Consider the following 16,070-nt stretch of genomic DNA (forward strand, 5'->3'; position numbering starts at 1 on the left):
CCGCCACTCCCAGAGTCCTGTAGGAAGTCTGAGCTGGGCCTGTGGCCGCTGTGCCTAAAAGTAAACGGATGAGGCTAACCTGTAAGACCACCGGGTTGTCATGCCCCACTGATGATTCTGTGGCTCTTCCATTGCCCTCCAGGACTTGGCACCCAGGGGACCTCTTCCAGTGTCAGACAGGCCCTGGGCTCAATTCTTCAGCTCCAGTGTCAGGGCTGAGCTCCATTCGAAACTCCCACCACGACTGGCTTATAATTTGGTCCCCTTCTATCTCTACCAGAGACCTCCTCACCCAAATACCCTGCCCTGAAGAAACATTTTTTTCCAGTTTCTGCTTCCCCACCAGGCACAGCCATCTTCCTTGCCCCCAGCATACCACAATGCCAGTGCCCAGGGCAGCTCCAGGGTGGCGAAGGGAGAGAGACCGTCAGCAGGTGGAGCTCTGGGTCCAGAGCACAGGGCAGCAGGTAGAGATATCCCTCCATCTCTCAGGGATTTAGCGACAGTGAGGAGGAGGGGCTGGGGTTCCTTGTGACCAGGAGCAGTGACGGAAACCTCCAGAGGCTGCCCAGTGCCTCCTTGACTCACCAGCAGCCTCAGTGACACAGGCAGCGTTGAACCTGCTGCAGGTGGAGAGGCATCCCTCCGCTGCCTCCCCCATGGAGGAAAAACAGAGGACTCTGAACTGAAGGTGGTCTGGGCCCTCTCCTGAGCCAACCTCGGCCCCTTCCTGTGGCCCTGTGGTCCATATCCCAGAAATCTCCAGGTCCTACAACAGTCCTCAAAGGCCTAACACAGTGCTTGGCACATACTCAGTACATATTCGCCGAATGAATGGATGACTCTGAAAGTAAGGCCTGCTTACCTGTAGCTGCTGGTTTCATGGCAAAACAGCTTTGCAGCTTCCCTACCCTTTGTGTTTTGGGGCGATGCCCCATTCCCCTCACTGTCTCAGTCCCTGTCTTTCAGCAAGAACTCTAAGGGACTGCCGCAGTGTCCTCTCTGCTAGTCTTGCTCAGCATGCACGGAATCAGTGCTTGGGAGGCCCCCATGATTCTCATTTTTACTAGTCTGGGCAGAATCCTGCCCTCACACCTGTCAGACTGGTTTTGATGGCTCCATTTCACGGGGCCAGCACTTCTAGAAACATAAACACTTCACAGTGTCATCTCTCCCACCGCTCAACCTTACTTTCCCGGGGCAGCTGCCCGCTCTGGTGAGGACAGAAACAGAACCAGATAGCACTCTCACTGACCATGTCTCTTCAGAGGACCTGGAGGTAATCCCTACAAAAGCTTTTTCCCAGAGACACTTAGGCAAGCGTGAGGAGCCACCTTCCCACGAGGAGTTCATTCACTCATTCCACACATATTTCTTATGTATTTACCCCATATAGGAGCTGGGGTACAGCAGTGAACACAAAAACATCCCTGCCCTCACAGACCTAGTACGGGAAGACAGACGAGAAAGAAACAGATGATACCATGAGCGGTGCTAAGTGCCATGAAGAAAAATCCATCAGAGCAAGGGGATCCAGAATGGCAGGGAGAGACGTAAGTGTGTGTGTTCTCTAAGGAAGAGTCTTCGGAGGGCTTCCCAACAAAATGAATGTGAGCAAAGGCATGGAGGAAGTGAGGAAGTGAGCTATGTGTGACTCTGGGGGGGAAATGGTTCAGAAAGGGGAATTAAAAACACGAAGACCCTGAAGCAAGGGTGCTGGTGTGTGTGAGGAACAGCCAAGTATCCACTGTGACTTCAGTAAGGGTGACGGGTAGATCTGAGAGGTAGCAAGGAGTCAGATCACAAATGTCATGACAAAGATTCTAGATTTATTCCAAGTGATGTGAGAAGGCCTTAAAAGTCTCTAAGCGGAGGAGAGACATAGTCTGACTTGAGTAATAAAAGGAACACACTGGCTCTGGGTACAAAATAGACTAGAGCTGGGCAAGGGTGGAGGCAGGGAGACAAGGCTTTGCATTAATTCAGCTGAGGGTGGCAGTAATGGAAGTTGTAGGAAATGGATGGAATCTGGATATATTTGTTTCAAAGGCAGAGCCAACAAGGTTTTCTGATGCATTGTATGTGCAGTATTAAAGGAAGGTAAAGGTCACAGATGACACCAGGGATGAGTCAGAATGTTGATCTGAGCGAACAGGAAGAATGAAGCTATCATGCAGAAACGCTTTCAGTGCTGAGATCTGGTATTTCTCTGAAGAGAAAATGAAAGTCAGGAATCAAGAAAGAGATAGGCCAAGGACCTGGACACAGTCATCATAGTCCACTAAAGAGGGTGACCCTGCAAATGTGCATGCCGATGGGCATGTACGTACACAGGGGCACAATGAGGTCATGCCACTCATGTTGGGCATATGGGTACATGCAGGTGATCCTAAGGCATGTGTGGTGGGTGACACTACCGGTGGGCATTCGGATATGCATGTCCCGTGAGGGATATCGCTCCCAGAAGAATATCGTTCAAGTAGCAGCCTGGAAGGGCAGCTACTCACCTCGTTTGAACAATGTATGTACTAGATCTTTGACGTGAATAGTCCAATAAAATTCATCCAGCTCTAATATCTGTAGCAAAACCTTGAGTTTTTATTTGGGACTTTGTGTAGATATCAAAAGTTTTAGTTGAAAAAGAGGAGCACACAACCCTGGAATGAGAACCACAATCAGTTTACTCTAAATTCTCGTAGACAATAAACTATAAATGCTGTGCAGAAGGTTCTGATCTTGGCCTTCAGTTTCTCCTCACTTGGAAGCTGGTGAAAAGCCATGAATTAGTGCAGCCAAGAGAATGAATAATAGTCTCTTCCTCTCGGATTTCCTCAGTCCGAGGATTCTTCCGTGACCTCCTTTGTGGGAACCATGCTGGGATTGTCCCACATGGTGTAGTCTGCTCTAGGATGTTTACTTCTCACTTCAAACTATATGTTACTATTCATGGTCAAGGATTCATAGGTTTTAGGGCGGCTGGGTGGCTCAGTTGGTTGGAGCTCAGTGCTCATAACACCAACTTGCCGGTTCGATTCCCACATGGACCGGTGAGACAATTGAGTGAAGTGCCCTCCACAACTAGCGTGAGGACAATGGATTGATTTGGAGCTGCGCTGTGCCCTCCACAACTAGACTGAAGGACGGCAACTTGACTTGGAGCTGATGGGTCCTGGAAGGGCACACTGTTCCCCAATATTCCCCAATAAAAATTTTTTTTAAATGTTTAAGGATTCATAGGTTTTGCTTATGTCAGTATTTCAAAGGAAGTTTTGCTTCTCTAATATCGTCTATAAAATGCTGAATGTTGGCTCTACCTGTCAACCTGAGACGGCTACGTGATGGGGCAGTCCTGTCGTCCATGTCACGCTGTGTTTTCTCTCTGGGATCATCCTTCTCCATGAGCTTCGGTGATGGAGAGACTTAGTAAAGCCCTTTTGACACACACAACACACAAGGGACCTCACACTGAGGCTGAATGAGTAGGAAACACTCTTTGTTTCCTCTTCTACACCAACTAAAGGAAAAAACTGTTTCTCCTGCTACTACTCTCAATATTTCACTTCTGGTCACCAAATGTAGTGACCACCCACACCAAACAATTCCCCAATTCTCTGTAGACACCAACTGGATGTCCTACAATTCAGCTCAATTCAGTTCTGACACTATCTCCCTGGGATTATTGTAGACCCACAAATTAAGGGCTAGTCCCACAAGACTCATTCCCCACCCCACTTCAGCTGCCAACACACACCCAGATTGTTCCTTGTGCTTCTAACCTATTGGCTATAAATCAGAAGTTGCCAGATTCCCACAACACCCTCCTTGGGTTCGATGATTTGCTGAAGAGGCTCACCGAACTCAGGAAAATAGTTTACTTACTAGATTATGGGTTTATTATAAAAGGATACAAGTCAAAATAACTGGATGGAAGAGATACATAAGGCAAGGTATGGGGGAAGGGGTACAGAGGAGTTTCCTTGCCCTCTCCAGCTGTGTTACCCTCCCAGCACCCCCACCTACTCGCCAATCCAAAAGTTCTCTGAACTCTGTTGTTTAGGGCTTTTATAGAGGCTTCATTATGCAGGCATGTTTGATTAACTCATTGGCCATTAGTGATTAATTCAACCTCTAACACCTCTCCAGAGGTGAGGGATAGGCTGAAAGTTCCAACCCTCTAATTACCTGGTTGGTTACTCTGGCATCCAGTCCCCACCCTTATGGGGTTTCCAAAAGTCACTATATTAACATAAACTCAGGTGTGCTTGAAAAATGACTTACTATGAATAACAAACGACACCTTTATCTCTATTTTCCCTGAATGAATTCCAAAGGTTTTAACAGCTCTGCCAGGAATGGCGATGAAGACCAAATATATATTTCTTATTATTGTCAATGTAAGAAATGTCCAAACCTGTAGAGAATTTTTTTTTACTTGATCCACTATTTATTACATATAATTGAAACACCATTCACTGAAACATAGTACTTAACGCTGCAGAAAAGGGGTTAAAATCAGGAAAGCATTCATTTTGTAAAAACGAACATGAAAACTGAAGAAAGTTCTTCCCTATATAAAGCACATTTTTGAAGTATACATTTTGTCCCATAAAAAGCCGATTAATTTCCAGTACCATGTGACCTAAGAAAATATGAAATTACCATGGTTTCACGTAGGGGTCAATTTCCAAACTAGTAGACGTGTTCCTTTTTGTTCCTTTTTGTCCCTTACTTACGTTTACATTTACCAATGGTCTTACATCACCTTTTAGGATACAACCCTGTAGAGAATTTTTATAAGATTTTACTTGAGCCAAATTGAGGACAATGCTGGGAAGCAAGATCTTAAACGCTCTGGAGAATGACAGTTTGCTGTGTTTTTTTTTATACCTTTGGAATTAAGGAGGGACTATAAGGAAGATTACATGAAGGTGGGAGAAAGCAAAGTACAGTATAGTTAACAAGATTATGTGCTTCCTTGAAGGTGATTAAGAATTGGAGGGGTCTGGAAAAGACTATTATTTCTGGCCTTTCGAAGGTGTTAACTTAGCGCACAAAAGCACAAATCTTTTATTAAAGAAGTTATAGACCTGGGGCATGACTACACACTATGATCTGGCCAGTTAAGAATGTATGATCGGAACACTCCGTGAGGTTACTTTTGGTTAGATTTCTTAGTGCCTCTTTTTCATCCACATTATAAATCACAATATCACAGTGAGCCTACTGCACTACTGGGAAATTTTCTATAATATTTTGTATATATTTTTCCTATGTTTACTGACAAAATGAGAAAATATAATCTACATTTAAAAATCTCCATTCCTGGCAGTCTATAAAGTACAAGAAACCAGTAGATTTTCCTCGACACCGTAGACTACTGGTGATTTTTATTTTTGAATTTATGAGCATAATTTGACTCCCTGACTTACCTTCTCACAGCCTCAGAATCACCTCAATGGTATGCAAGTCATCCTCTGGGAATTATAGAAGCGTGGCATGTCTGAGGTAGCTCCGCCTCCTGGTGCGTTTTCACCTTTGCCTTAGTGAGAGACATTGGCCAGTCATGGATCTCTCTGTCTCTAGGATCTAAACTTTCTTATTTTAAGCCAAGAAAATCCCTACTCTTCACCATGCCCAAATGCAAGGAATACCCAGTATTTTCCTCCTGAAACCATAATAAGCTGGGAGAGCCCCACCCTATGCAGGCATGTTCACATTCAGGGAAATGCCTCCAGCTCTCCTCTAATATTCAGTTAGCTCTCCTTCAGGGGTCAACGGAACCTGTAAGATTAGGACAGCACTGGCCTCACGCATAAACATTCAGAGAAGATAAGCAAACCCACAGTTACCATAGCTTATCCAAGCTAGAACAACTGTTCCAAACATACCACAGTCCAGATGCCCACTGTGTTATTGCCTGTCACAGGAGAACAATAGTCAAGGTTTAGCTAACAGTGGGATCTTTCCTTTGTGAAGGCTTTAGGGCAAGGGAGCAACAAGCCACGCTGCTCCTTAGAATACCACCAGAATGACAGAAAGAAACGGTGGGAATGACTTTGAGATTGGAAAGGAAAGCTTTGGAGAAATGTTCTACTTGAGACTGAACATTTCACTTCGAGATCAAGCGATTATTCTATGTTACGTAAGGTCACCAGACTAAGAACATCTAAGAAAAATTTCCTCATAATTTAAAAAATGGGAAATTGATGTAAACCAAGCCTCCACAAACAGACAATTCCTTAAGAAACTGGGCTCAGTCCTGGAAGCGGCAGGGGCATTCCGGCAGTTATGCACAAGTTGGTCAGGGCTCTCGCTTTGCTTCACTACTGAGATAGGTCTCTAAGAGACCATGCTGCTACGACAGGACAAGCCAGGAAGCAAAGTGGATATGACCATAGTTTGCCATCTTCTAGGACCCTTTTAGCTGACAGAACAAGAAAAAGCCAATGGGAGTAAAATACACCCTTGACTGGATGGCATGGGTCTTGGCAAAAAATATTCAAGAGAATCTAAGCCCTCCAGCAAGAATTCAACTTAGTGCTGACTAAGCTTTTTCATCAGGCTACAGAAAAGTGGCTTAAAACTACAGAAAAATGGCTTAAAACTGTATCTAATACTCAAACTATAGCTCTGAAGGTAAGATACGTTGGTCCCAGATGAATAAGAAAGCTATCAAAAAGATTTCACCCGCAACAGCTCAAAACAAAAAGAAAGTGTGCCAGATCTGCCCATGGAAACTTGAGTAGCCAGAAAAAAAAGAAGTGGCCTTTCCACCTTTCCATTAGGCGCGTGGGGGACAGGTTGAGAAGGAGCACATCATACAAAAGTCAAATAAATACTGAATTAAGACAAATCAATAGGTAAATGATGAATAAAACATAGAATGCAAATGTTATAAACCCTGACAAAGCGAAAAATACTATAAGCAAAACAATTAGGAAGTATGGGGAAGAGGTAGAAGGAAGTGAAAGTGCTAATTTTCATGCTTTTTAGACTTTTCCATAAGAAAAGAGAAACTCTTTTGACCAATAGTGAAGCACACAGTTTGAAAGTCATCCCGTCCTATTAATGATTTTTTATAATTTTGTTTAACCTTTGAGAACCCTTTTATGAATCAATCTCTCTTGCAAAGAAGAAATATACATCTGAGTAATTTCTTCAGTTATTTCTCTTCTTAAATTCAAGACTAAATTCAACACCGTGTTTTAAAAATAGCACGTGCAGATTGACCCTATTCCTGCTACTATCTGTGTAGCTCTCATCCATCCACTATCTGTATCTACACACGTAACAATGGTGTTCGCCAAATGTGGATATTAGTATTTCAGTGATATTGGGATATTGGGATGATTCAGTGATATTGGGATGATTCAAACTTTTCTGCATTTCTTGTTCTAAAAACAATTGGTTATAAAAAGAGTTTGTAAAAAGTTTCATAAGCAGTCCCAGTGGAAAGGGGGCATTTGCCTAGGGAATATTAAGATGGCATTGTGCTGATACGATCTGTCTACACTGGTGGTTTTCAGTGGCTATGTTTTATAAACAGTCGAGGAGCTTTCTAAAAATATCAACATCTAGGCTTCAGCTCACCCCCATGAAATCAAAATCTCTGGGGTGGGGCCTGGGAGTTGTTATATTATTTTAAATGTTTCCCCGGTGATTCTGATATGCAAATCTGGTTGAGAACCACTTGTCTCAACAGGCCACGTAGACACATTCGTAAGATGCAATGCATGTTGCTGGAAAGTCTGAACACTCCTTTTATCATACACCTCCTCCAGCCCACAGGAACATCCACAGGACCTGCTACTAAAGAAGAAGGGGAGAATGAATACTCTGGGTAGGATACTGCCGTGTTTCACCGAAAATAAGACCTAGCCGGACCATCAGCTCTAATGCGTCTTTTGGAGCAAAAATTAATATGAGACCCAGTCTTATTTTACTACAATAGAAAACCTGGTCTTATATTAATTAAACCATTATATAGTATAATGTAATAAATATCATAAACATAATAAATATAATATACAGGGTCTTATATAAGACCAGGTCTTACATGATATAAGACCGGGTCTTATATTAATTTTTGTTCCAAAAGACACATTAGAGCTGATTGTCCAGCTAGGTCTTAGTTTCGGGGAAACACGGTGGCATTCTTGGCAGCAGTCTGGGTTCCCTTGCGGTCATAAAAGGCCTGTCAGCAGGAACTGGGGCATCATGCTTTCTTGTTTATATCCAGAAGGAGACAAGAGACTGGCTCAGAGAGAGATGCTCTGTGTTGACACCTCTTTGTGTCTCACTGGCTCAAAATGGATGACACATCCATTACAGAACCAGTTCCTATCAAGTCAGATGAAATTACTGTGGTTGGTTTACCAATGCTTCTTAAACTTTATTGTGTAGAGGATTGCCCGGGAATCTTGTTAAAATGCAGATTCTGAATCAGTAATTCTGGAATGGGGCCGAGATTCTGCATTTCTAACAAGCTCCCCAACGTGATTAGAGTGGCTGTCAGGCTTCAATTACAACGTCCACCTTAACTATCTAATATTTATAGTAGCTAAGGAGTGCATTCTTTCTTTGTAGGTAAATCTACAAGAGAAGCCAATTATAAAGAGAGGGTGCTTAATGAGCAAGGCCAGATTGCAAAGCATGTGTGAAGGCAGAGTCAAGAAACTGCTCACTGGCTTAGGGAATCAGGAACTGGAGATAGGGGGAGTCAGATCACTAAAGGGTTGGGCTTTAACCTGTGTTCTGCAGAGTACAAAACCTCTAAGAGATTATTTTTTAAAAAATAAAGTCTTCTAGAATCCAATTTGTTTGGGAAATGTTGCGTACTATGCCTCTCTCTTGGATATTTACAACGCACATTTTGATTTTAAAGGTGCTAAGAAGTCTGGTAGTAGCCTTTTATCAATAGAGATAATACCTCATAGACAGAATGGGCTATACAATATGCAGAGCCCAGTGTAAAATGAAACTAAAGGGCCTCTTTTCCAAAAACTATTGACTTTCTGCGTGGGGACAACAGAACAGTAAACCAATTGTGGAACCCTTCTAAAGCCTGAGGTCTGCACAGGGCACATGCCCACAGAGCTGCCCTGCTCACGGGGACACTGGAGCATTACATGAGACCATGTATGGAAAGTGCTTCAGTGCTTGCATACTGTAAGCAGTAAATAAATAGATAATAACTATGTTATACACATGGCTTTTAGGACTCTCGGGTGTAACAGAAACTCACTTTATCTAGCTGAAGCAAAAAAGCAGAATTTATTACAAGCATCTAAGCGTGTGTTACAGAATCCAAGGGTAGAGGCTGCCAGCAAGGTACAGGAAGAAAGGGGACGAGAAACGTTGCCAGGACTCTCCTTTTCTCTCTCAACTCCACTCTTCTCTATGGGTTCCCTGTCCACCTGGTGGGACGAGTCAGCCCAGAGATCCCTGGTTCAACAGACTTCTCAGGGGCATATCGGGGTCCCTTGGTCTCAATTCCGAATTCTGAGGGAGGGAGGGTCTCTGATGGCTCCACCTATTTTCACCTAGATTAAACAACTATGTAAACTCTTCCGCTATTATCAGCCCAATGGCGGGGGAAGGATAAGGCAGGCAAAACATGTCCATCCCAGTGTCTTCCATATTTACTTGATCATGGGACATTTCTTAAAGTAATACCTATTAGCACGGAACAGAACACACTTGGGAAATGTAGGTGTGGGTAACAGGAAGCAATAGAATAGTTGAAGAAAAGGCATGAGTGCCAGGAATCAGATTTTCATTTTAGATGGCAGTGATCACAACTGACCGGAGGGAGTGAGACTGAACACAGGAAGGCTAACTGAGGGCCTGCTACAGAAATCCAGACCTGGGAAGCAGAGGAAAAGACTGTCTCCAGAAACATTTGGGAAGTAAAAATCTGCAAGGCTTCACAAGTTGCCTTGGTGGAGAGAGGGGTAGAAGAGGAAGAGACAAGGATGGTTCAAAGGGCTAATTTGGGGGCACTGAATAGCTGGTGGCACCACCACCTACTGAGATAACGCAAGAGTTGGGGGGTGGGAGATGGGCTCAGTTTTTAACATGCTGGGTGCCAGGAAGAGTATTCAAGTGGAAATATCTAAAAGCCTTAAATTTAGGCCAGAGGCAAAAGCTTGAGATAGATTTCAATGTCATACGCTTTTTGGTAATAATGAAACACGGAGGAGTTCGTGCATTCGACACAATTGTTAAACCCCGGACGACGGTCTAGGCACCGGGGAACACCGCACGCACAAGACAGTAAATGGTCCCTGTGGGTCCTCGTGGAGCTCACAGTCGCCCGGAAGGATGAGCAAAGACAAACAAGGCACTCTGCTTCCCAAGTACACAATGTCAGGAGAGCCAGGCGTTGTGCAAACCGTGGAAGAGAAAACAAGTTGGACACAGCGACCACATTACAGCCGTGTGACAGGGAGAGGCCACGAATTGGGTCTCCTGCCCGGAATGGCCACCACCAAAGCCACGGAGCCCGGCCAGGCCGGCAGCACCGGCGGGGAGTCTCCACTGCGGAGGGAGTGTGCTGGGCGAGGGCAGGCTGCGAGTGACGAAAATCAGTCCCGAGGGAGAACCGCCGGCCCGGCAGGCGAGACCCGAGCTTCCTTTGTGTTTAGCCGGCGTCGAGGGCCGGCAACTTGCTGAGTCGGCTCCACTCGCCAGGAGGCAACGGCTCGTGGATGACAGTCCATGGAAGGAGTTCCCTTTTCCACCCAAATGCGTCTCCATCGTCTTGCTGCGAGGAGAGGGTACGGGTGAAACCCAAAGGCCCGGATTACCATCCGGCGTCTGTGGGTACCAGCACCCCGGAAGCAGAAGGCGAGCAGTACACCGCCGTTGGGGGAGAACAATGAGCCACCCAGGAGGAAGCGGGGCGGGGAGGGGGGTAAGCGGATTCGGAAGTCGAGGCCCCACGCGGGAAGACAGCCAAAAGCAGCACTCGGAAACACCACGCCTGCGCCGCCCTCGGGTGGCGCGCGCTCCCGCCCGGGGCAGCCGCCGCGCCGAGAACCTGCCGCGAGCCCCCACGGTGTAGGCGGGGGAGCACACGCCGGAGGAGCACACGCCGGAGGAGCGGCCGCAACGCGCGCGCGCGCGCGCGGAGAGCGTGCGCACGCGCAGAGCTCCCGCCGGCCGGCGCCGGGAGCGCGGGAGAAGCGTCGGACGCCTCCGAGAGGAGCCGCACGGCGGTGAGTACCTGCCCCCTCCTCCCCTTTCTCCCGGAGTGCACTGCGCGCGCCCGGTGGGCGGGGGGAGGGGCGGGGAGGGGTGGCGGCGGCGGCAGCCATGTTGTTGTGAGTCTCTGTGTCTCACCCTCGGTGCTTCGGTGGTTCGGAGGAGGAGGGGGAGGAGAAGGAGGAGGTGGGGTGGGGGGGAGGGAGGTAGGTGGAGAAAGAAGATATTGCCGCCACCGAAGGCGGAGGAGGGGAGGACGTCTAAGAGCGACGCCGCCGTGTGCCCAACGGTCGGTGTTCCCGGCTGAGGCAGCGCGGCCGCAGCAGCCCCGTAAGTCCGCCCGCGCTTGCTCCGCGTCCCCGTCCTCTGGCGCCGCAGGGGCTGGCTCCTCGAGCTTTGTGTGGCGGCCTCGGCGGGAGCAGCCCGCGGGTGGGAGGGCGGACGGGGCCTGCGGGCCGCCCGGGGCCGCTGCGGCCTGGGGCCCGCTCGCACAATGCCGGGGGAGGGGTGCCGGAAGGGGGTGTGCTCCCGCGTGGGGGGCTCTCGGCTTTCCCGCTCCCTTCCCTCCCCCACGCCACATTCTCGCGGCTCTGGGGTTCCGGCGCGCTTGGGCTTCGTCGCCGGGCGGTCCGTCCGCCCAGCTCTCGGGCTCCGAACGGGGGCAGAAGCCGGCTGGACCCGGAGACGCGTGCGACTTGGCAGTGGGCGAGGAGGGCGGAGGGGGTTTGTGGAAACGGGCGTGGGAATTCCCGCGGGCCCGCGTGCGTCCCGGAGAAGCCCGCGGTGGGCAGGTGTGGGTCTGGAAGCAGCGGCGACGGGGGTTCGGCTCGTTAGGTGCCTCGAGGGAGGAATGTTGGGTGGTGGTTGTTTTTGTTACTGGAACCGATTGTCGGTCCTCAAAACTAGGTGAATTAAAGTCAAAGAAAAGATGAGAGGTTTCAGACATTTGAGCGATAGTTTTGTATCCGAATTGGGCTACATTTGGGGAAAACAAATTGTTTTCAAGTGTTGTGCCCAAACACGCTTGTAAAAAGTTAATGCTGCCTCGGAGCAGAACAGGGCTAGGGAAAACCCACTTTTCTTAGCAGCTTTTCATTCTAACAGATATTTACACATTGGCGGGGGAAGTATTGCGGACATATTAGCCGTAATAAGACAAGCATATCAGTTAAAATCAGGACTTGGTACTTTGTGAGATTTTTAACTTGTTAAAACTGGAGACAGATTTTCTTTCTACAGGTTTTTAGAGAAATCTTTTATTAGACAGAAATGTTTTTAAATGCTTAAGAGAAATGTGATGCATGTAAAAGTATTGCATGTCAAGAAAACAGTTCTAATAAAGGCAATTACCTAACGATCTTAAAAACTTGTTTACTGCTTAAAAAACTTGTTTACTGCTGAGATTCACGTTTAATAGGTGACCAAACCATGTGACCGTAGAGTATTGAAGGATGATTTAAGGAATTCTGGCTAGGAATCCTGTTAAAAGTAAAGATAAATATTTTTAATTGACTAATACGCTTCTGTTCTTAGTCTTTCGATATCCTGCTTGTTAAAAATTATTTGCTTTATCTGCACAGTCATCGTAAATAGTTCTTGGCATTTTCCGTACTACAAGAAATGTCTTTGCAAGTCCACTTTTTGGTGAAATTAAGTTATTTAGAACTGTCTTTTGGTGTCCTCAAGTGCAGTTTTTGTACACAGAAAACATTTACTTTTAATTTAAAAGAACCTTACAGATTGGAATCCTGGTTCTTAAAGTTTAGTATTTTTTAAGTTCATTTTTCTTATTTCACAAGTCTAGCTATTTTATCTTCGAGTTAGATTTCCTATTAACAAACCTAAACATCTTCAAACAAAAGTTACGTGTAATTTTAATAGTTTTCTTAATTTGAGTCCAAAGTTCTCTTAGATGTTCCAATACTTAGTAAGATTTCAACTTTTAAAAAGAAGTCTAAATTACTGCCATATTTAAATTGGACTTACAAGATTGTCACTTTAATAGGCCAATTTTTTTAGGCATTACAAGTGTATAAACCAAATAATGCGGTCTTAACATACACTAATATTAGGATTTTGGTTCTCTTAGATCTTCAGTACTTGTTTGTAAATCTTTTCTGGTGGTGAGACAATTTGTCTTCCTGCGTAGGTACTTATCCTAACTGGCAGAAGTAGTTATGCTCACAGATTTGGGCCAGGTATGAATCCAAAGCCAATCTTCTCAGTGACCAGACTGCCTCCTTTTTATAGACACTGATAGGATCTTCATAGTTTTAAGTGTATGTTGGTTCCTGTCCCCTGAACTCAAGTTCTGCGTACTTCCTAACTCAACGACCTTTAAACTTGGTGGGTTTCTAAGACTGTATTCTGTATTTTTAAGTTTTCTTAGAACATGGATATTTTAAACAGCCGAATGTGTCTCATGTGGCTTTGGCTTGCATTCACAGTTTGAGGCCATTTTACTGACAGGTGTGATTAAGATAAAAATTGTACTTATAACTGGCTAAATTGGTTTGTGACCGATTTCTTGATGTATTTTTAAGAAGGTATAAAAATAGTCCTACTTGCTCCAATTGTCCCATCTCCTCACTCTTGCCTTTCATGAATTTGTAAGAGGAACTGATGGAGAATGGCTCAGCCCTTTTCTTCTTTTTCTCTTTGGGAGTCTGCCCCCTGCAGAAAGCACTTTGTTCTGCTGCTTCTTGAGGCCACCAGGGATAGACTCTGCCCTTTCCGGAGGAGGAGTATGGCTACCCAGTGCTACCTGTGACTGGGTTAGAATAATTGTGGGGTGTGGTGGTGAGCTCAGTTGGCCTGAGTCTAAATTATGCTTTCCAGTGTAGCTTTATCAGTAATAAAGTAGCTGTCTGGATTGCCGTCAGTCTAACTCCTGTGTCTCTCCCTCACTTCTGAATTCTGATTTTGGGAAATGGTTTCCTCAGACTCTATCACTTAGATGCTAATAATTTTAGTAGTGATTTAGTAGTGATTTTTGTTTAGCAATATAATAGACGTTCTTTATTTAAAATTTACTGCTTTTGTAGTGGAAAAGGTGAATTTGCCGATAAATATTTTCAAGCTTTTCTAGTGAAGCACTATAGCCTTATTACATAGGTGGATGCATGTTAAATGCTTTTTTTTTTTCGGAGTTTCAGGTAGCAGTTTGTTGAGAGACATAAGTTTAAAAGGTTAAAATGTATACACATTTTTTTTCCTTTTTTTATTGGGGAAACTGTGTACTTCCAGGACTTTCTTTTCTTCCAAGTCAAGTTGTCCCTTCAGTCTTAGTTGTGGAGGGCGCAGCTCAGCTCCAGGTCCAGTTGCCGTTGCTAGTTGCAGGGGACATAGCCCACCATCCCTTGCGGGAGTCGAACCGGCAACCTTGCCGTTGAGAGATTGCGCTCCAACCAACTGAGCCATCCGGGAGCTCAGCAGCAGCTCAGCTCAAGGTGCCATGTTCAATCTTAGTTGCAGGGGGCGCAGCCCACCGTCCCTTGTGGGACTCGAGGAATCAAACTGGCAACCTTGTGGTTGAGAGCCCACTGGCCCATGTGGGAATCGAACCAGCAGCCTTCAGAGTTAGGAGCATGGAGCTCTAACCGCCTGTGCCACCGAACCAGCCCTTGTATACATATTTTAAGAAAGAAAAAAACTATTAAAATTGTGATAACTCAATATATACTGATAACAAAAGATGAATACAAGCCATGTGTATACATTTTTTTGGCACCCCAGGTATTTTCTTTTCCTTAGTGGCGTTTTCTTCCAGTAACTCAAAAGATCCAGCTTCTTTATAAATGAAAAATTCAAGATTTGCCTAATCAGTCACCTTCCAGGGAGTCATTTTAATTCTTAATGAAATTGTGGTAAATTTTTGTCTAATGAAAAGTTACATTTTACCCTTGTATGGCTCCTTTTTATATTTCTTAAAAGTGCTTTAGAGAATTAAAAAGGATTGGTTATTCAAGCATGTTGACAGTTTATGTCATAGTTTCTTTAATATATTCCACCTCTGCAAATTTAGCCACTGTAATCCCACCTGTTTTCAGTTCACATATCAGATTTTCTCTTAACTTGTTACTCTCTTACTATTTTGTCGTGGACAGATAAAAGATTTTAGAGTACTGGAAAACATCCAGATGTGTATAACTGTGCATATGCCAGGATTTCACTGTAGCTGTCAAGTAGAAAAACAGGGAAGAGGTGTGAAAGGAGAAGGGAGAAGAGGTAGTTGGTGTGTCAGAATACTTTGATTGATTGCAATTGGACAGGGAAAAAAGGCAGTCATTATCACCTACCTAGGGTAAAATGTATATTGGACTACAAAAATGCTTCCTGGAAGGGATTTGGTGAAATTGACTATAAAATGACACTACAAAACCACTTATTCAATACCTGCCTAGGAGAATAAAAGCTGCAAGTGACTGCCAGAGTACATTAAAAAAAAAAAAAAAGTGTGTGTGGGGGGGCTTTTTTACATTTTTTCCCTCTTATTCTTGAAAAATGAGTATGTAGAAAACCTAGTTTGAGGATAGTTCTTTGTGGACATCTTATGACAAGAGTAGCAAGTTCTAGATCTCAAAGTGGCGGTCTCTGATTTTAGGCACTATTTCTGAAAGTTCTTAGTGATCAGTGGGAGATAGTCTTAACTTGACTGTATAAGATGTAACTGGTTTTCATTCAGATATTAAAGAAGGTAAATGAGTGGTAGAGGCAACATGACCTTAAATATGTCTTTGTTAGGCAGTCAAATGAGGCGAATTGTAGGTCGAGAAAAATATGGAATGTATTGTATGATTTATTAAATACCTGAAAGAATTATATACAGATAAAGAGATACTTAACGTCTTTCGTTTTTGGTGACC

At 44.9% G+C, this 16,070-nt stretch overlaps 1 protein-coding gene across 7 annotated transcripts in view; it reads left to right on the top strand.

Moving 5' to 3' along the window:
- The first annotated feature begins 11,278 nt into the window (after positions 1-11,278).
- PUM2 (pumilio RNA binding family member 2) overlaps positions 11,279-16,070 on the top strand; it is an 88,104-nt gene continuing 83,312 nt past the window's right edge. For 2 of the 7 annotated variants that reach the window (XM_081068704.1, XM_081068706.1), the window contains exon 1: positions 11,279-11,535. The gene's annotated coding sequence lies outside the window, so the exon portion shown is untranslated. The remainder of the gene's footprint in view (positions 11,536-16,070) is intronic. The other 5 variants (XM_081068707.1, XM_081068708.1, XM_081068705.1 and 2 more) reach the window with 4 other exon arrangements.

The sequence above is a fragment of the Rhinolophus hipposideros genome (genome assembly GCF_964194185.1).
Source record: "Rhinolophus hipposideros genome assembly, chromosome: 12".
NCBI classification, from domain to species: Eukaryota; Metazoa; Chordata; class Mammalia; order Chiroptera; family Rhinolophidae; genus Rhinolophus; species Rhinolophus hipposideros.